Below are 21,499 nucleotides of genomic sequence, written 5' to 3'. Positions count from 1 at the left end.
CACTTAGTTTGTTTGTTTTGGGGCCTCTTGGGAGGACTATTGCAGGTCAGTGTCAGATGCTGCCTGTGACTGGCCCTGGACAACCTGTTTGGAGCTACAAAGTTATCTAAAGTGTATGGCTGCCTTTGCTGGGCCTGGAAGTGTGTGGAAAGAAGCGAGCTGTGCACCAAGGCTGGCTTCCTCCAGCAGATACTTTATGGCTGCTCAAGGTCTGCCTCTGCCTGTCTCTGCCCGCCAGCTGCCTGTTAAGCTCAGTCACTGAAAGAGGCACTGGTGGCACTCAAAGTGCATGAGGCAGGTTTCAGTGAGTCACCAGGTAGGGGTGAGTTGTGTTCATCAAATTAATACAGGTTCAATCTTGGCACCAGTGCTGAGTCTTAGGCCACTCGCAAATGTCTCAGGGTATACCAAGTCTAGCTGTTATATGCCTGGTGCTTGCAGACCTTTTTGGTGAGTCAGGGTCTCAGGAAGTCATCAGGGTGAGACTAGAAGAGTTTATCAGGCCCAAACAGACCAAGATTTGACAGTGTGAAAGGAGGGTTCTTCACACTTTGGGCATGTGGGGGGAAATGGCCCTGATTCCAGAGCCACACAACTCAGTTACTGACACTCCCTGCGTGTACCTGGACCCTGTGCAGCTGAGATAGCGTTCTGGGATCTGTAAATCTCTGGATTTAAGATTTCTTTTCAGCTAGCCTTTGGTTGGTTATTCAGGCTGATTGTTCTATATTTTAGTTGCAATTCCAGTTTGGTCCTGGGAGAAGATGAGTGTAGCTTCCACCTACTCTGCTGTCATCTTGGATCCCCCTTTTTTCTTCTTAAATAAGTCTCTTTAACATTTTCTGTAACACTGGTTTTGTGGTGGTGAACTTTTTAAGCTTTTTCTCATGTGGGAAGCTTGGTTGTACAGTGATACCTCGGTTCTCGAACATAATTCGTTCCAGGAGGACGGTCGAGAACCGAATTGTTCGAGAACCGAAGCAATGAAACCCAATAGGAAAGCGTGACTCCACAAAGCGTGACTCTCTCTCTGCACTCACACTGATGACGCAAGCAAGGCGCGCTGGGCCGAATGAACGCCATTCGGCTCAACTCGGCTCATCTCGGAAGTTCGAGTTCCAAATATTTGTTCGGATTCCGAGACAAAAGTTTCTCGAGTCTCCTGGTCGAATACCGATTTGGTCGAAAACCGAGGCGTTCGAGAACCGAGGTATCACTGTACTAATCTTTTTTTTTTTTTTTTTAATCACTTTGAATATTTATGTGAATCCTTCTGGCCTTCAAAGTTTCTGTTGAGAAATTATCTGACAGTCTTATGGGAGCTCCCTTGTAGGCAATTAACTACTTTTTTTTTTTTTTTTCCTGCTTTCAGGGTTATCTCTTTGTCTTTAATTAACATTTGCCATTTAAATTAGATTATGTATCTTGATGAAGTCCTCTGTGGGTTCATATTGTCTGGATTTTATGTGATTTTTGGAATTGTGTGTCTTTATCTTTTCCCAGGTTAAGGAATTATTTTGTCATTATTTCTTCAAATAGGGGCTTAATTTCTTGTGCTATCTCTTCTCCTTCTGATACCCCAATGAAGTGAATGTTATGTTTGATGTTGTGTGAAGGGTTCCTTAAACTATTCTCATTAAAATATTTTTTTTGTTGTTGTTGTTGTTGCTGTTCTGCTTTTGTTTTCTAGTATTTTGTCTTCCAAATGGCTTATTTGATCCTCTTCTTCATCTAATCTGGTGTTGATTCCTTCTAGTGTTTTCTTCATTTCAGGTGCATTCTTTATTTCTGACTAATTATTTATTTGTGATTTTCATGTCTTTTTTTATGCTTACTTTTTCTTTGTTAAAATTTTCATTTAGTTTCTTGAGCATCTTTTTAAAAAAAAAATCCTCATCTGAAGACATGCTTAGAGAGAGGAAGAGAGAGAGAGAGAGAGAGAGAGAGAGAGAGAGAGAGAGAGAGAGATTGAACCTGCAACCCAGCTAGGTACCTTGATTGGGAATCAAACCAACCATCTTTCTGTACATGAGATGATGCTCAACCAACCAAGCCACTCCAACCAGGCTCTTGAGTGTCTTCATAACCGGTGCTTGGAACTCTGTATCTGGTAGATTTCTTGTCTCCATTTTATTTAGAATGTTTTTTGTGGAGTTTTCTTCTGTTCTTTCACTTGGGACATGTTTCTTTGTCTCTTCATTTTGGCTACCTCTCTGTGTTTGTCTTATGAATTAGAGAGATCTAGTACAACTCCCAGCTTTTGCAGGATCACCCAGTGGCTCAGTCTCTCTGATTACCTGAGCTGAATGCTTCAGAAGTGTCCTGTTACTTGTGTGGGTTGTGTGTCCTCCTCTTGTAGTTGATCCTTGATTGCTGTGGTGGGACTGACACCTAGGCTGACTGGCTGTGAGGATGTGTCAGGACTATGGCATATAAACTGCTCTGTGGAGGCTGACCACACAATGCTCAGGATCTACCCAAGAAGGCTTTGGTGCCTGCTGAGACCACCCTTTGGGTGTGCTGCTTGTGGAGCTAATTGGGTAGTGCTGTGTTGTGTTCTGAAACTGGCCACTCAGTGTGTTGTTTCTAGGGCTTCTTAGGAGGGCCCTCTCTTAAGGCTGTGGCCCTCTGCTGCTTGTGACTAACCCAGGGCTGTTTGGTAGAAGCCGCATTCTTCATGGTTGGTAGCTGCCTACGCTGGACCTGGAGTCATGTGGGAGAGGCCATGCTGTGAACCAAGGCTGGCTGCCTTATTGCTGGGCCTGGGGCAGCTCAGGGTAATACACAGGGCACCCCAAGGCCTGCCACTACTTGCCTGTAATGTTTTATCATTGAAATGGTCTTGGGTGGGGCAAGGTCTCAAGGAGTCATCAGGATGGGTGAGTAAAGTTCACCAAGTTAATGCAGATTCAGATGTGGTGCTGGTGCTGAGCCTGCAGCTCTTAGTGAGGGCACAGACACAGGGTTGGCACCACTTGCCTGGAATCTGGGGGCCTTGGTGTTTCCTAAGGCTGCAGTGTGTACGCTCAGGTTGTGGGCCCAATCCCCAGCGGGGGGCATGCAGGAGGCAGCCAATCGATGTTCTCTCTCATCGATGTTTCTCTCTCTCTAAAATCAATAGAGAAAAAATATAAAAAAAATAAAAATAAAAAAAAGAAAAAGATGGCTGCAGTATGAGACAAGAACACTGCTGGCCACTAAAATAGCCTCTGGCAGTTGGGAGGTTAGTTTGGGCAGCGTGTCAGGGAGTCATCAGGGTGGAGCAAGTGGTATTCACCAGGTTAATGCAGATTCAGATTTGGCCATGTAGGGGAGGGCTCAGCATAGGAGAGATTGTTCCCACCTGCCCCTTTCCTTCTAGCACAAATCGTGAAGGCGCACAACTCAGTTTATCCCTGCATGTCTCCAGCACCTTTTAAGTCAATGTCCCTTCACCAAAGCCCAGCGTAAGTGCCTGTGAGTGAAAGAGTCTGTGTGTGGGCCTTTCAAGAAGGTTCCTGGGCTGCCAATAGCATTCCATCCCACCCACATGGGCAAAATCCCTGCTGATTTTCACTGCCAGATGTTGTGGGGGATCCTCTTCTGGACACTTGTCGTCTGGGCTGGGGAGCCTGCTGTGGGCCTGGGGCTCCTCAGGGGGACCTCTGCAACTGGGATCCATCTGGATTCTCAACCGCCACATGCGGGTGTGGGGCCAGCTCATTTTGCTTTTCTATGTTTCCTAGAAGTCTCAATGTGGCTTTTTTCTTTATGTCCTTAGTTATACAACTTCCTTTCAGCTCATTTTTACCTGGTTCTCCAAGTTGACTGTCATGTAATTTACTTGTAATTTTGAAATGGTCAAGAGATGAGGCACCTACACCATTTTCTACCGCACCACCTGCACTGGATCTGCCTCATTAGCTTCATGCCTGATGTCACCAGAACTTTTGCCTCTGAAGAGCTTGGCTGTTAGCACAGGTGACAGCCCCTTTGGCCTGGATCCTGTTTAGAATTTCAACTTTTATGTATTTTTGATCATATGATTCATGTGTTTTCATAGCCTATGAAAAATAATGAATCAGAAGAAGTTTTTTATTTGCCTTAGTACTTCTATTATCCTCTCCTTTGAACTATGTTTAATCACTAAGTTTTCGATAGGGAGAACTCAGTGCACTTTTGCAAAAAGTCCTTATTTTAAAGTATTTATAATTAAATAGATACATTACTAACATCTCAGATAAAAAAGAATGAAGTAGACAACTCCAGTGAATTTGAGCTGTTGTCTGACTCAGACACACGGCTCTATTGATGGCATATCATTTAATCAGTGAAGACAAAATTTGATCGTTCTGCAGTAAGCTTTTTAAAAATATAAGCAAATTAACATTTCTTTCTTATTTCATTTTTTTTCCAACAATTCATTCCATTAATAGTGCTATCAAATATTGGGGAGAATGGAAACGAGTCTCAGGTTTAGATAAGGGCACTGCATATTCATACAGAGCCTGTAACAGGAGGTGAAGTGCAGACAGGAGGTGCCGGATAGATATCTAACCTACTCTTTTTAAGCATAGGTTTAGACTTGAATGTTCCAGTTTTCTTTCAAACCCTGGGGGTGCTATTTACCACTGTGGTTAACACTTTGATACCAGGCAGCTAGATTTGAGTCTGATCTTTTCTAAAGGTACTACAGGTAGAGGCTCACTCACACTTTCAGCATATGAGTATATTCCACAGACCACAGTGCATTCTGTTCAGCTGATATTCAGGGGGCTCTTCCAGTTTTTTTTTTTATCCTCACCTGAGGACATTTTTCCATTTTTCGTTCAGATAGAGTGGAAGGGAGGGGGAGAAAGAGAGAGAGACAGAGACATCGACACATCCAGTAGCTGCCACTTGCACGACCAACCAGGGCCAGGGACAAACCGAGGTACGTGCCCTTAACGGGAACTGAACCCGGGTCTCTCTGGACCGCAGGTCAATGCTCTAACTGCTGAGCCAAACAGGTCAGGGCCAGTTTTTAACTATGGGAGTAAAGAGAGCTAACTTTGCTCCTTATAATGACAGACTATGTAATTCAGAATAACCCTCCCAGTGAAGACAATAAAAATGTTGGCTGGTATATAAAAATAATTCTTTAAAAAATATGTTTTTGCCTGGCCGGTGTGGCTCAGTGGTTGAGCGTCGACCCATGCACCAAGAGGTCACCGGTTCGATTCCTGGTCAGGGTACATGTCCAGGTTGTGGGCCCAGTCCCCAGTGGGGGGCGTGCAGGAGGCGGCCAGTTGATGTTCTCTCTCATTGATGTAAGGAAAAAATTTCACATTATTTTTAGAAATAATTTATTAAAACTGAACATGCACATTACATGAAGAAAAAAGACTCCATGAGTGAGAATCAACAGGAACAACAAACAACAGAAACGGAAGCACCAGGAATCCCGATTTTGGACAAAGGAATTCTGATTTTGCTCACTGCACTTAAAAGAACAAAAGCGAAACTAAATTTATAAAGAAAGAGTTGATAATTATAAAAATTGACAGGGCAGATTTGAAATAGAAAGCAAAAACTTATTTGTAATTTAAATATACAGTTACCAAAATTAAGAATTAAAAGAAAGATTTAGGGTCAGCAGCATGGTAGCACGAGAGAATCTCCGAGTCCCTCCCCTTGAAGTTACAAGTTGGCAACTATAGTTCAACAAAAGATTTCCTGCTCAACGTGCAAATACATCCGAGACATCTGGAGGTGGGCGTATCCCAGCAAACAGCAGAGAGGTGACAAGGAGGAAGGAAAGCAGAGACGAAGCCACCTGCCGCCCTGTGCTCCTGTTGGCCACCACAGAGGAAGCTCTAGCAGTTCCCGACAGGTGGAGCAGGCCAGGACAGAGACAGCAATCAGGCACCAGTGGTTAAAACATTGAGGCAGAGCCCAGGATCAGGGTAAGAGAAATGATGCAAAAATATTGCTACACTCCAAAGGCCACCAGCACCAGACAAAGGATTCTGCAAATCCACCCATTCCTGTGGCCCTACCTGCAAGAGAATTCTAACTCCGCGGGGGAAGGGGAGGGGCTTTCAAGCCTCCGTGGTCTGTACTCACTGTGCTAAACCCGTGACAAAGCAAAAGGTGGACGCATGAACCAGCTTCTCCCCCCCCCCCCCATTCCCGGATAGGCTGGCAGAAGCAGCTGCATCAACTCAGAGCACCAGAAACACAAAGGGGACCCGTAGCCTGCCCCTTACAACCCCAACCCATGAGAGTGGTGCCTTGAAACCGAAGTGACCAGATGTAAAGAAGGTGGCCACCTGCTAACGGAATATGTAATGTTTCCCCTGCTGAGGCAACCCCAACCCACAGAGATCTTGAAAAGCCCAGAATAGCAGGTATGAAAAAAAAAAAAAAATGCATTTCAGCGCCCCCTACTGGAAAACAAAAGAAAGACTTCCACTTATCAGCCTGCTAAAAACAAAGTGTAAACTTCTTTAAAAAAGCAGCTTTCATTCCCACAAATACCCAGAGAACTAATCCATCAAGTGCAATGAATAATTAAGATAAACAGAATACAGAAAAAAAGATAAACTTAAAGAGCTGAAAGACTTATTTATTTATTTATTTATTTATTATTAATTTGTTTTGGTTACAGATGCCCCCCCCCCATCCTCTGCTTTGTTGTCTATGGCCATTGGTCATGCATACATGCATATAAGTTCTGTGGTTTATCTCTTGCCCCCCATACCCCCTCTGAGGTTTGTAAGTCTGTACCCCACCTCTATGACTCTGGGTCAATTTTGTTCATCAGTTTGTTTAGTTCATTATATTCCACAAATAAGTGAGACCATGTGATATTTGTCTTTCTCTGCTTGGCTTGTTTCGCTTAGGATAATACTCTCCAGGTCCATTCATGTCATCTCAAAGGTTGAGATCTTTCTTTCTTACAGCTGCATAGTACTCCATTGTGTATATGTACCACAGCTTTTTATCCACTCATCTACTGATGGACACTTATGTTGTTTCCAGACCTTAGCTGCATAGTACTCCATTGTGTATATCTACCACAGCTTTTTATCCACTCATCTACTGATGGACACTTATGTTGTTTCCAGACCTTAGCTATTGTAAATAGTGCTGCTTTGAACATAGGGGTACATATATTCTTTCTGATTGGTGTTTCAGGCTTCTTAGGGTATATTCCTAGAAGTGGGATCACTGGGTCAAATGGAAGTTCAATTTTTAACTTTTTGAGGTAACACCATAGTGTTTTCCATAGTGGCTGCACCAATCTGCATTCCCACCAGCAGTGTAATAGAGTCCCCTTTTCTCACACCCTCTTCCTTTATTTCTTTTTCCAATGACCTGTAGTTTTTTGTGAAGAGGTCCTTTACTTCTTTGGTTAAATTTATTTATTTATTTATTTATTTATTTATTTATTTATTTATTTATTTTATCCTCACCCGAGGACATTTTTCCATTTTTTGTTCAGGTAGATGGGAAGGAAAGAGAGGAACAGAGAGAGAGAGAGAAACATCGATGTGAAAGGAACACATCGAGTGGCTGCCACCCGCACAACCGACAAGGGCCGGGGACAAACTGCAACCGAGGTATGCGCCCTTAGCGGGAACTGAACCCGGGTTTCTCAGGACCGCAGGCTGACGCTCTAACCGCTGAGCCAAACCGGCCAGGGCTACTTCTTTGGTTAAATTTATTCCTAGGTATCATAATTTTTTTGCTGTGATGGTAAATGGGATTGTTTTTTAGTTTCTCTTTCTGTGAGTTCATCATTGGTGTATAAGAATGCCGTCAATTTCTTGACGTAATTTTGTATCCTGCTACTTTGCCAAATTCATTTATTAACTTTAGTAGATTTTTGATGGAGTCTTTAGGGTTTTCTATGTACAATATTATGTCATCCGTAAATAATGACAGTTTTAGTTTCTCATTTCCAATTTGGATCCCCTTTATTCTTTATTCATGTCTAATTGCTGTAGCTAAGACTTCCAGTACTATGTTAAATAAGAGTGGTGAAAGTGGGCATCCTTCTCTTATTCCTATTCTTAAGAAAATGCTTTTAGTTTTTGCCCATTGCGTATGATGTTGGCTGTAGGTTTTTCATATATGGCCTTTATTATGTCGAGATATGATCCCTCTATTTCCACATTGCTGAGTGTTTTTATTAGACATGGGTGCTGGATTTTGTAAAATGCTTTTTCAGCATCTATTGATATGATCATATGGTTTTTATCTTTCCTTTTGTTTATGTGGTGTATCACATTTATTGATTTGTGAATATTGTACCATCCTCGCATTCCTGGGATGAATCCCACTTGGTCATGATGAATAATTTTTTTGATGTAATCCTGGATCTAATTTGTTAATATTTTATTAAGGATTTTGACATCTATGTTCATCAGGAATATTGGCCTGTAGTTTTCCTTCTTTGTAGTGTCTTTTTCAGGTTTTGGAATTAGAATTATGCTGGTCTCAGAAAACGAGTTTGGCTTCATTCTGTCTTCTTGGATTTTTTTGGACTAGTTTGAGAAGAATGGGTATTAGATCTTCTTTGAATGTTTGGTAAAACTCCTTTGTGAAGCCATTGGGGCCTGGGCTTTGGTTTGCTGGGAATTTCTTGATTACATCTTCAGTTTTCTTTTTTGTTATTGGTATGTTCAAGTTTTCTATCTCTTCCTGGTTCAGTTCTGGGAGGCTGTGTGTTTCTAGAAATTGTCAATTTCTCCTAGATTGTCCAATTTGTTGGCGTATAATTGTTCATAGTATGCTTCAAAGATCTTTCTGTGTGTATTTCTGTGGTGTCAGTTGTTACTTCTCCTCTTTCGTTTCTCATTTTGTTTATTTGGTCTCTCTCCTTTTGTTTCTTAGTGAGTCTGGCTAAAAGTCCATCGACTTTATCTTTTCAAAGAACCAGCTTTTTGTTTCATTGATCCTTTGAATTGTTAGTTTTTTTTTTTAGTTTTCATGTCATTTATTTCTTTTTTTCCTCTCTTTATTTTTAATTAATTAATTAATTATTGTTACAGATGTTTTTCCTTTTCCTCCCACTGATATCCCTCTCCCCTTCCTCCGCCTCCCTGTCCCCAGCTTTGTTGTCCATGTCCATTGTTCATGCATATATGCATATAAGTTCTGTGGTTTATCTCTCCCTCCCACCCCCTCTTCTGGGGATTGTCAGTCTGTATCCCACTTCCATGTCTCTGGGACTGCCCCATTTCTCAGACTGTTATGTTCATTATATAAGTGAGATCATATGATACTTGTCTTTCTTTGCTTGGCTTGTTTCACTTAGGACACTACTTTCCAGGTCCCTCCATGTTGTCTCAAAGGATAAGAGATCTTTCTTTCTTTCTTACAGCTGCATAGTACTCCATTCTGTATATGTACCACAGCTTTTTATCCATTCGTCTACTGATGGACATTTGGGCTGTTTCCAGATCTTAGCTGTTGTAAATAGTGCTGCTATGAATATGGGGGTACATATATTCTATAAAAATATGGAATGCTTCACAAATTTGCATGTCATCCTTGTGTAGGGGCCATGCTAATTTTCTCTGTATTGTTCCAATTTTAGTATATGTACTGCCAAAGTGAGCACTATGTCATTTATTTCTGCTCTGATCTTTACTATTTCCTTCCTCCTTACTAGCTCTGGATTTTTTTGTTTGTTTGTTTGTTTATTTTCTAGTTCTTTAAGTTGTAGGGTTAGAAAGTCAATTAGGAATTTTTTTTGGTTTCTTGAGGTAGGCCTGTAGTGCTATGAACTTCCCTCTCAGGACTGCTTTCGCAGCATCCCATAGATTTTGTGTTGTTGTGTATTCATTTTCATCGGTTTCCAAGAAGTTTTTAATTTATTCCTTGATTTCGTTAGTTACCATTTGTTGTTTAATTACATGATATTTAGCCTCCAAGTGTTTCAATGTTTTTGTGTATTTTTATTGTAATTGACTTCTAGTTTTATGCCACTGTGATCTGAGAAGATGCTTGATATGATTTCAATCTTCTTGAATTTGTAGAGACTTGCTTTGTGTCCTAACATGTGGTCTATCTTTGAGAATGACCCATGTGCACTTGAGAAGAAAGTATATTCTGCAGCTTTGGAGTGAAATTTCTGTAAATACTAGTGAAGTCCAACTAATCTAGTTCATCTTGTAAGGACTCAATGTCCTGTTAATTTTTTGTCTAGATCTATCCAGTGGTGTCAGAAGCATGTTAAAGTCACCCACTATGATTGTGTTGCTATTGATCTCTCCCTTGAAGTCCTCCAGAAGTTTTTTTTTTTTTTATCCTCACCCGAGGACATTCTTCCATTTTTTGTTCAGCTAGAGTGGGAGAGAGAGAGAGAGAGAAACATTGATGTGAAAGGGACACATTGAGTGGTTGCCACCCGAATGACCCAACCAGGGCCGGGGACAAACTGCAACCAAGGTACATGCCCTTAGTGGGAACTGAACCCAGGTCTCTCTGGACTGCAGGCCGATGCTCTAACCACTGAGCAAAACTGGCCAGGGCCTCCAGAAGTTTTTAAATATATTTTTGTGCTCTCATATTTGGTGCATATATGTTTACCAGGGTTGTATTGTGTTGTTGGATTGATCCTTGTAATATTATGTAGTGACCTTCTTTGTCTCTTATTATAGCCCTTGTTTTGAAGTCTATCTTGTAATATATGAGTATTGCTACACCAGCTTTTTGTTCATTTCCATTTGCTTGGAAAAATTTTTTCATCTCTTCACTTTCATCCTGTTTGAGTCTTTTGTTGTGAGGTGGGTCTCTTGTAGACAGCATATATCCATTCAGCTACCCTGTCTTTAGATTGGAGCATTTATGCCATTTACATTTAAGGTAATTATTGATAGATAGTTATTAGTTGTCATTTTAATTTTATGCCTGTGTTTCTCTCTCTCTCTCTCTCTCTCTCTCGTCTCTCTGTTTCTTCTTCTTCTTACAACAGTGCTGGTTTGGTGGTGGTAAATTCCTTTAGATTTTTTTTTTTTATTTGTGAAACTCTTTATTTCTCCTTCAATTTTGAATGATAGCCTTGCTGGATAGAGTAGTCTTGAATTCAAACCCTTGCCTTGCATTACTTTGTACACTTCATGCTACTTCCTTCTGGCCTGCAGTGTTTCTATTGAGAAATCAGCTGACAGTCTAATGGGAGCTCTATTGTAGGTAACTTTCTGTCTCTCTTTTGCTTCCTTTAAGATTCTTTCTTTGTCTTTAATGTTTGCCACTTTTATTATAATGTGTCTAGCTGTGGGTCTTCTGGGGTTCATCTTGTTTGGGACTGTCTGTGTCTCCTGGACTTGTGTGACTTTTTCCTTTACCAGTTTAGGGAAATTTTCTGTCATTATTTCTTCAAACAGGTTTTCTATTCCTTTCTTCAATTATTCTCCTTCTGGTACCCCTAAAATGCAAATGTTGTGATGTTTGTATTGTCCCACAGATCCCTTAAACTCTCCTCCTGCTTTTTAAACTTTTTTTCCATTTGCTGCTCTATTTGTGTGTTTTTCTCTACCTTGTCTTCTAAGTCACTGATTCAGTCTTCAGCTTCCTCTAATCTATTGAATCCTTACAAGGTATTTTTATAACAGCTATGTCATTCTTTATTTCCTCTTGATTTTTATGCATAGCTTCTACCTCTTTTTTTAAGCTGAAGTAGTCCCACTGAGCTCTTCATAATTCTTTTAACTTGCTTGTAGTTCTTACCAAATTGTTTGAGCACCCTTAAAATCATTGCTTTGAATTCTTTATCTGACAAGTTGCTGTCTTCCGTTTCCTGTAGTTCCTTTTCTGGTCATTCCTCTTTTTCTTTCCTTTGGGTGTTGCTTTTTTGTCCCTCCATTTTAGCCGTCTGGTTGCTCTAGACCCAGTGAGGGATGTTTGGATGTGTAGGCAGCTCACTGTATATCAAATAAAGCTACTGTGCCTCCCAGAGTGTTCTGTTGTGTGTTGCCTCTTGCCTGCTATGAATCCTGGAGGATTGACTACTGGGGGCTCGTATTGGTGTGTCCTGGTAGATGCTGCTGCTGGATCATGTGGGCCACTCTGGAGCTGTGTTCACAGCTGGTCACTGTGCCACCTATGGCTGTATAGCTCAGGCCCTTTTGGAACTGCACTCTCTGCCCGCACTGTGGGCAGGTGGATTGCATAGGGGCCATTGGAGCCCCAGCTTCCCGCTGATCCCATGGTCAGCTAAATCGCACAGTCTCTTCTGGAGACCTGGCTCCACGCTTATCTTGTGGGCTGCTGGGTTGCATAGGCCCCCGTGGAGCCCCAGGTCCCGCCGCTGGCAGCTGGGGAGTGCTGCTGCCCCGTGGGGCTCAGCTCCTGCTCAGCCTTTGTTACAGTTTTTGGGGATGGGTCTCAGCTGCTGGTCTGTGCTTCTGTTGCCTGGGGATGGATGTCTGCTCCCCAGCCTCTGTTGCTGGGGGTATATCTGGACTCTGATCGGGCTGCTACTATGGGGGATGGTGCTGGGCTCCCAGCTGTTTGCTGCGGCTTCTGCAACCGGCACCTTGGCAGCTTCACTACTGTGCACTGGTCTGTGTCGACACAGAGTGTCCACTGGTCCGATGGTGCCAGGTGCACTGGTGGGCTCAGGTTGCTGGGCCCCAGACGCTCCCACTGCCTCCTCCCAGGGAAGGCCCGGGATCTTCCAAAATGGTGGGACCTCCGCACAGGCGCAGAGAGAAGGCCCTGAAGGGCCGCTCACCACGGTAGCCAGCTGCTCCGTCAGCACAGGGACCTCCTGCTCCGCGGCTCTGCACTGCTCGGGTTTGGTCGTCCACCTTCACGTCCACTCACACTCTCTCACACACTCGCTCACTCTCTCACACACTCACCCTCCCTCCGGTCCTGCCTGCAGCCATCTTCCTGAAAGACTGATTTAAATATCAAAATTCAACTTTCAGTTATGAGACATCTCAATGAAATACAATCAAACATATAAAGGAAATTCAGAAAACTCAGAAATAAATTCAACAAACAAAAGGAATTTTCACCAGAGAGATTAAAACTATAAAATGAACAAAAGGGAAATTCTGGAGCTGAAATACTCAACTAAAGAGGAGAAAGAACTAGCCAGCTCAGACCAAATGGAAGAAAGAATCAGTGACACAGAAAATAGAAATCTAGAAATGACTCAGGTGGAAAAAGAGAGAGAATCAAGAGTAAACAAACGAACAAACAAACAAACAAACAAACAACTCTATGAGTACTATCTGACTCTATTAGAAAAAGCAATATAAGAATAATGGGTATACCGCCCAGCCAGTGTGGCTCAGTGGTTGAGCATCGACCCATGCACCAAGAGGTCGCCGGTTCAATTCCCAGTCAGGGCACATGCCCAGTTCGTGGGCCTGATCCTCAGTGTGTGTGTGTGTGTGTGGGGGGGGGCATGCAGGAGGCAGCCAGCTGATGTTCTCTCATCAATGTTTCTATCTCTCCATCCCTCTCCCTTCCTCTCTCTCACTAAAAAAGAAAAAAACAAAATCAATGAAGAAGAATAATGGGTATACCAGAGGGAGAAGACAGGGCAAAAGGGACAGAGAGCTTATTCAAACAAATAATCAATGAGAACGTCACAAACTAATGTACAGAGATGGATAATCAAATTTAAGAAGCTAATAGAACACTTAATTATTTCAGTCTAAGGCACATTATACTAAAACTGTCAAAAATTAACCACACACACACACACACACACACACACACACACACACAAATTCTGAAGGCCACTAGGAAAAGGAAGATGGTAACTTATAAAGCCCATTATATTATTATTAGATTTTGTAGCAGAAACCCTACAAGCTAGAAAAGAGTGGAATCAAATATTTAAATTACTGAAAAAGGGAAATCACCAGCCCAGAAAATATATTCAGCAAAGTTAACCTTTAGGTATGAAGGATGAATACAGTTGTCCCTCGCCACTTTGTGCTTTGACTTTTGTGGCTTCACTCTATCGCTATTTTTTTCAAAATAATTTTGCAAAAGTTGAAGCGCGAAGTGGTGAGGGACAACTGTATTGTTCATCAGTTTATTTTGTTCATTATATGCCACAAATAAGGGTATTGTGGTATTTGTCTTTCTCTGATTGGCTCATTTCACTTTGCATAATACTCTCCAGGTCCCTCCATGTAGTCTCAAAGGATAAGAGATCTTTCTTTCTTACAGCTGCACAGTACTCCATTGTGTATATGTACCACCACTTTTTTTATCCATTCGTCTACTGATGGACACTTGGGCTGTTTCCAGATCTTAGCGATTGGAAATAGTGCTGCTATGAACATAGGGGTACATATATTCTTTCTGATTGGTGTTTCCGGTTTCTTAGGGTATATTCCTAGAAGTGGGATCATTGGGTCAAATGGAAGTTCAATTTTTAACTTTTTGAGGTAACACCATAATGTTTTCCACAGTGGCCGCACCAGTCTGCATTCCCACCAGCAGTGTACTGGAGTCCCCTTTTCTCCACACCCTGGCCAACACTTGTTGTTTGAGGATTTGTTGATGTCAGCCATTCTGATAGGTGTGAGGTGATACCTCATAGTTGTTTTAATTTGCATCTTTCTGATGATTAGTGACATTGAACATTTTTTCATATGTTTCTTGGCCATTTGTATATCCTGTTTGGAGAGGTGTCTATTTAGCTCCTCTGCCCATTTTTAATTGGGTTCTTTGTCTTCCTTTGTTGAGTTGTATGAGTACTCTATATATTTTGGAAATTAACCCTTTATCTGATGTAGCGTTGGCAATTATGCTCTCCCATATAGTGGGTTCTTTTTCCATTTTGATGGTTGTTTCTTTTCCTGTGCATAAGCATTTTAGTTTGATGTAGTCCCATGTGTTCATTTTTTCCTTTGTTTCTCTTGTCTTAGGTGTTGTATCAGTGAAAATTCTTCTGTGTATGATGTCTAAAAAATATTTTTTTTTGCATTTATCTTCAGATAGAGTGGAGGTGGGGAAGAGAGAGAGAAACATCAATGTGAGAGAACTATATTGAGTGGTTGCCACCCACACGACTCCAACCAGGGCAGGGACAAACTGCAACTGAGTTACATGCCCTTAGCAGGAACTGAACCTGCCACTCTCTGGTTCGCCGGCTGATGCTCTAACCGCTGAGCCAAACTGGTCAGGGCTGTCTGAAATTTTGTTGCCAATATTTTCTTCTAGAATTTTTATGGATTCATAAAATTTAAATCTTATGGGTCATATTTCAATCTTTTCTCCATTTTGAGTTTATTCTTGTATGTGGAGTAAGTTGGTGGTCTAGTATAATTTTTTTGCATGTAGCTGTCCAATTTTCCCAACGCCATTTATTTATTTATTTATTTATCTGCACCCGAGGACATTTTTCTATTTTGTGTTTAGATAGAGTGGAAGGGGGGAGGGGAGAGAGACATTGATGTGACAGGGACACATCGAGTGGTTGCCACCTGCACGACCCAACCAGTGCCAGGGTCAAACTGCAACCGAGGTACATGCCCTTAGTGGGAATCAAATTCAGGTCTCTCTGGACCATAGGCTGATGCTCTAACTGCTGAGCCAAACCGATCAGGGCCCAACACCATTTATTGAAGAGGATGTCTTGACTTCACTGTATGCTCGTGCCACCTTTGTCAAATATTAATTGAGCCTAATGATTTGGGTCAATTTCTGGTTCTTTGTTCTGTTCTATTGACCTATATGCTTGTTCTTGTGCCAGTACTAGGCAGTTTTGATTACAATGGCTTTGTAGTATAACTTGATATTCAGTATTATAATCCCTCCTACTTTGTTCTTTGTTTTCAAGATTGCTGTGGCTGTTCAGGGTCTTTTTGGTTCCATATGAACTTTTGGAGTAGTTGTTCTAGTTCTGTGAAGTATGTCGTTGGTATTTTGATGGGGATTGCATTGAATCTATAGATCGCCTTGGGTAGTATGAACATTTTAATGATGTTAATTCTTCCAATTCATGAAAAAGGTATATACTTCTACTTTTTAATATCTTCCTTTATTTTTTTTTCCAATGCCCTGTAGTTTTCTGTGAAGAGGTTTTTTACTTCTTTGGTTAAGTTTATTCCTAAGTATCTTAATTTTTTTGCCGCAATGGTAAATGGGATTTTTTTTTAGTTTCTCTTTCTGTGAGTTTTTCATTGGTATATAAGAATGCCATTGATTTCTTGATGTTAACTTTATATCCTGCCACTTTGCCAAATTCATATATTAAATCTAGTAGATTTTTGGTGCAGTGTTTATGGTTTTCTATGTACAATATCATGTCATCTGCAAATAATTACAGTTTCATTTCCTCCTTTTCAATTTGGATCCCCTTTATTTTTCCTTCATGTCTAATTGCTGTGGCTAAGACTTCCAGTACTATGTTAAATAAGAGTGACAAATGTGAGCATCCCTCTCTTGTTCCTGTTCTTAAGGGAAATGCTCTTTGTTTTTGCCCATTGAGTATGATGTTGGCTGTAGGTTTTTCATATATGGTCTTTTCATGTCAAGAGATGATCCTTCTAGTCCCCTAGTACTGAGCATTTTTTTTGTTGTTGTTCAGATAGAGTGTGTGTGTGTGTGTGTGGGGGGGAGAGAGAGACATCAACGTGAAAGGGACACATTGAGTGGCTGCTACCCGTACAACCCAACCAAAGCCAGGGACAAACTGCAGCCGAGGTACATGCTGTTAGCGGGAACCAAACCCGGGTCTCCACAGGTGGATGCTCTAACCGCTGAGCCAAACCGACCTGGGCAGTGCTGAGCATTTTTTTCAGATATGGGTGCTGGATTTTGTTGAATGATTTTTCAGCATCTATTGATATAATCACATGTTTTTTATCTTTCATTTTGTTTATGTGGTGTATCACATTTATTGATTTGTAAATATTGTACCAGCCTTGCATCCCTGGGATGAATCCCACTTGTTCATGTTGAATAACTTTTTAAATATATTGCTGGATCTGACTTGCTAATATTTTGTTAAGGATTTTGGTATCTGTGTTCATCAAGGATATAGGCCTATAGTTTTTTTTTTTTTTCTCTTTGTAGTGTTTTCATCCAGTTTTGGAATTAGGATTATGCTGGCTTCATAAAATGAGTTTGAAAGTCTTTCATCTTCTTGGTTTTTTTGAAATAGTTTGAACAGAATGAGTGTTAGTTATTCTTTGAATGTTTGTTAGAACTCCCCTGTGACGTCATCCAGGCCTGAGCTTTTGTTTGCTGGGAGTTTCTTGATTACACCTTTAATTTTCTTAGTTATTGGTCAAGTTTTCTGTCTCTTCCTGGTTTAGTTTTGGGAGACTATGTGTTTCTAGGCATTTGTCCATTTTGCCTAGATTGTCCCATTTGTTGGCATATAATTAATTGTTTGTAGTATGTTTTAGTTATCCTTTTTATTTCTATGGCATCAGTTGTTACTTTTCCTCTTTCATTTCTGATTTTGCTTATTTGCTTCCTCTCCGTTTGTTTCTTTGTGAGTCTGGCTATGGGTCCATCAACCTTATTTATCTTTTCCAAGAACCAGCTCTTTGTTTTATTGATCTTTTGAAATTTTTTTTTTTTAAGTTTCTATGTCATTTATTTCTGCTCTGACCTTTACTATTTCTTTTCTTCTACTTGCTCTCGGTTTTTCTTTTTGTTTGCTCTCTAGATCTTTCAGTTGTAGGGTTAGAAAGTCAATTAGAATTTTTCTTGTTTCTTGAGGTAGGCCTGTAGTGCTATGAACTTTATCTCAGGACTGCTTTTGCTGTATCCCATAGATTTTGTGATGTTGTGTGTTCATTTTTATTGGTTTCCAGGAAATTTTAAGTTTCATCCTTGATCTCCTTGGTAACCCATTAATTGTTTAATAACATTCAATTTAGCCTCCATTTGTTTGAAATTTTGCATGTGTTTGTTGTAATTGATTTCTAGTTTCATGCCATTGTGATCTGAGAAGATGCTTGATAATCATTCAATCTTCTTGAATTTGTAGAGACTTATTTTGTGTTCTAACATGTGTTCTATCTTTGAGAATCTCTCATGTGCACTTTCACCTTCTATTTTGAATAATAGCCTTACTGGATAGAGTAGTCCTGGATTCAGTTCCTTGTTTTTTATTACCTTGATTACTTCAAGGCATTCTCTTCTGGCCTGTAGTGTTTCTATTGAGAATTCAGCTGATAGCCGTATGGGGTTTCCTTTGTAGGTAACCTGTTGCTTATCTCGTGCTGCCTTTAGGATTCTCTCTTTGTCTTTCATTTTTGGCATTTTGATTATTATGTATCTAGGTGTGGGCCTGTTTGGGTTCTTCTTACTTGGGACACTCTGTGCTTCTTGGACTTATATGCTTTTTTTCTTCACCAAGTTTGTTAAGTTTTCTGTCACTATTTTTTCAAATACATTCTCTAACCATTGCTCAATTTCTTCTTCTGGAACTCCTATGATGTGGATCTTGTAACATTTCATGTTGTCCCACAGTTGTCTTCCCTTTTTTTAAATTGTTTTTTCTCTTTGGTTCTCTGATTGGACAATTTTTTCTACCCTGTCTTCTAATTCAGTGATTTGCTCCTTAGCTTCCTCTATTCTGCTGGTTATTCCTTCCAATATGTTCTTTATTTCTGCTATATCATTCTTCATTTCCAATTGGCTGGTTTTCAATGCTTCTATATCTTTACTCATGCTGTTGATCTTTCTCATAATTATTACTCTGAACTTTCCCTCTAATATCTTGATTTATTCCCTTTCATTTATTTAATATTCTGTTAAATTATCTTCTTCCATTTGGGATTTATTTATTTGTTTCACCATTTTGGCTGTCTCAGTGGGTTTTGGAGCCTGTCAGTATTTCCCTGTGGGTTTTGGTGTTCTGTTAGTTGTGGCTCCCTCTGCTGGTTTGGATGAGTGTGGGAGGACTCATGTTAAACTACGTTTTCTTCTAGAAGTTTTCTGGTTTTAGTTTTTATATTTACATTTTTAATCCACTTTTAGTTATTTTTATATGGTATAAATGTAAGGGTCTAACTTTTTTATTTTTGAATACATATATCCAATTCCCCCCCATAACATTTGTTACAGAAACTGTCTGGAAGTTGTATAGTCTTGGCATTCTTGTCAAGAATTATTTGTTCATATAATCAAAAGTTTATTTCTGTACTTCTTGTTCTGTTCTATTGTTCTATTATTCAGTCTTTTGCCAGTACCACATCATCTTAATTACTCCTACTTTGTAGTGTATTTTGAAATCAGGAAGTGTGATGCCCCCAACCTTTTTTTCCCTTCAAGATCATTTTGTCTACTTGGGTTCCCTTGAGATTTCATATAAATTTTAGAATTTTTATTATTATTATTTTTTAAAAAGCCATTTGCATTTGATAAGAATTGCATTGAGTCTGTAGATTGCTTTGGGTAGTTTGGGCATTTTGACAATGTTAAGTTTTCCAATTCAGAAGCAGGGGATGTACTTTTGTATATACATGAAAGTATTACAGATGTACCTCCTTTTTGCCCCCATTGACACCCCACTTTCTGCTCCCCCTGCCTTCACTGCACTATTGTCTGTGTCCATGGATTATGCATATGCATATAAGTTCTTTTGTTTATCTCTTCTTGCCTTCTCCATATCCCTTCCCTCTGAGGTTTGTCAGTTTGTTCCCTACTTTCATGACTGTGGATCTATTTTGTTCATCATCTTATTTTGTTCATTAGAGTTCACATATAGGTTAGATCATGTGGTACTTTATCTTTCTCTGATTGGTTTATTTCGCTTAGCACAATACTCTCCAGGTCCCTCCATATTGTCTCAAAGGGTAAGAGATCTTTCCTTCTTAAAGCTCTATAGTACTCCATTGTGTAATGTACTAAAGCTTTTTTATCCACTAATCTACTGATGGACACTGGGGCTGTTTCCAGATCTTAGCTATTGTAAAATAACACTACTAGGAACATAGGGGTGTATATTCTTTCTGATTGGTGTTTCAGGATTTTTAGGATATACTCCTAGAAGTGAGATCACTGGGTCAAATGGCAGTTCCATTTGTAATTTTTTGAGGCAGCTCCATAGTGTTTTCCATAGTGGCTGCACCAGTCTGCATTCCCACCAGCAGTGTACCAGAATCCCCTTTTCTCCACACCCTCGCCAACACTTGTTGTTTGATGATTTGTTGATGGCGGCCATTCTGGCAGGTGTGAGGAGATACCTCAAAGTTTTTAAAATTTGCATCTCTCTGATGATTAGTGACGTTGAACATTTTTTCATATGTCTCTTGGCCATTTGTATGTCCTCTTTGGAGAAGTATGTATTCAGGTCCTCTGCTCATTTTCTAATTGGATTTTTGTCTTTCTTTTGTTGAGATGTATGCGTACTTTATATATTTTGGATATTAACCCCTTATCTGAGGTATCATTGGCAAATATGTTCTCCCATAGAGTGGGTTCCTTTTTCATTTTAATGTTTTTTGTTGTTGTTGTTGTTGTTGTTGTTATTGTTGTTGCTGAGCAGAAGCGTTTTCATTTGATGTAGTCCCATTTATTAATTTTTTTCTTTGTTTCTCTTGCCCTAGGTGATGTATTGATGAAAATTTTGCTATGTGTGATTTCTGAGATTTTGCTGTCTACATTTTCTCTTAGGATTTTTGTGGTTTCACGACTTACATTTAAGTCTTTTATCCATTTTGAGTTTATTGTGTATGGTGTAAGTGGTGGTCTAGTTCCTTCCTTCCTTCCTTCCTTCCCTCCCTCCCTCCCTCCCTCCCTCCCTCCCTCCCTCCCTTCCTTCCTTCCTTCCTTCCTTCCTTTTGCCTGTACCTGTCCAATTTTCCCAACACCATTTATTGAAGAGACTGTCTACTCCACTGTATGCTGTTACCTCCTTTTTCAAATATTAATTGAACATAATGTCTTGGGTTGATTTCTGGCTTCTCTGTTCTATTTGTGTATTCTTTGATTTCTTTTAACATTGTTTTGTAATTTGCAATGTACATGTCCTTTACCTCCTTAATTAAGTTTATTCCTAAATATTTTGTACTTTTAAATGGGATTGTGATTTTAATTTTCTTTTCAGATTGTTATTGTTTTATTTTGTTATAGTAAAAACAGGATTTTAATGTAATATTGAAGCCTGGCATTTGCTGTTAACAACAAATCAATATTGCTCCTCCTTAACCGATAAACATGTTTTTTTGCCTTTTACACAAATATTCAACCTCCTCTCCTCCCCCATTTCCTCCTTTCCCACTGACAGCCCCCTCCCGCATTTCATGAAGCCCAGGATGTGGTGGTGAATGGCACCTGTGGTGTCATGTGACTTGACATTGATAGGACTTAGCTGAGATCATCGTCACTCACCAGAGGAAGAACATGGGCCATGGAGAGGGTCTCTCTCTCCTCTCTGGAGAGAGGCTTGGGGTGGGGAGTGTCAGTTGTATTTGGCCCTGATAATGGACCCTTTGGTGCAGCCTGAGAAAGGTTAGAGTGGTGGGAGGAGGAACCGAGACTCCCTTGAAGGCCCTGACTGGTGCCTGTGGGGACAAATAAAAAACTGCAGTGG

General features: G+C 40.4%; 1 non-coding gene across 1 annotated transcript; it reads right to left on the bottom strand.

Moving 5' to 3' along the window:
• Positions 1 to 9,482: 9,482 nt before the first annotated feature.
• LOC118622041 lies at positions 9,483 to 9,589 on the bottom strand. Its single transcript, XR_004957880.1, has one exon. It is a non-coding gene; the product is annotated as a U6 spliceosomal RNA (small nuclear RNA).
• Positions 9,590 to 21,499: the final 11,910 nt, after the last annotated feature.

Source organism: Molossus molossus, unplaced genomic scaffold, assembly GCF_014108415.1.
Source record: "Molossus molossus isolate mMolMol1 unplaced genomic scaffold, mMolMol1.p scaffold_m16_p_8, whole genome shotgun sequence".
NCBI classification, from domain to species: Eukaryota; Metazoa; Chordata; class Mammalia; order Chiroptera; family Molossidae; genus Molossus; species Molossus molossus.
The sequence above is the reverse complement of the archived record's forward strand: the minus strand, read 5'-3'. Positions and strand labels throughout refer to the sequence as shown.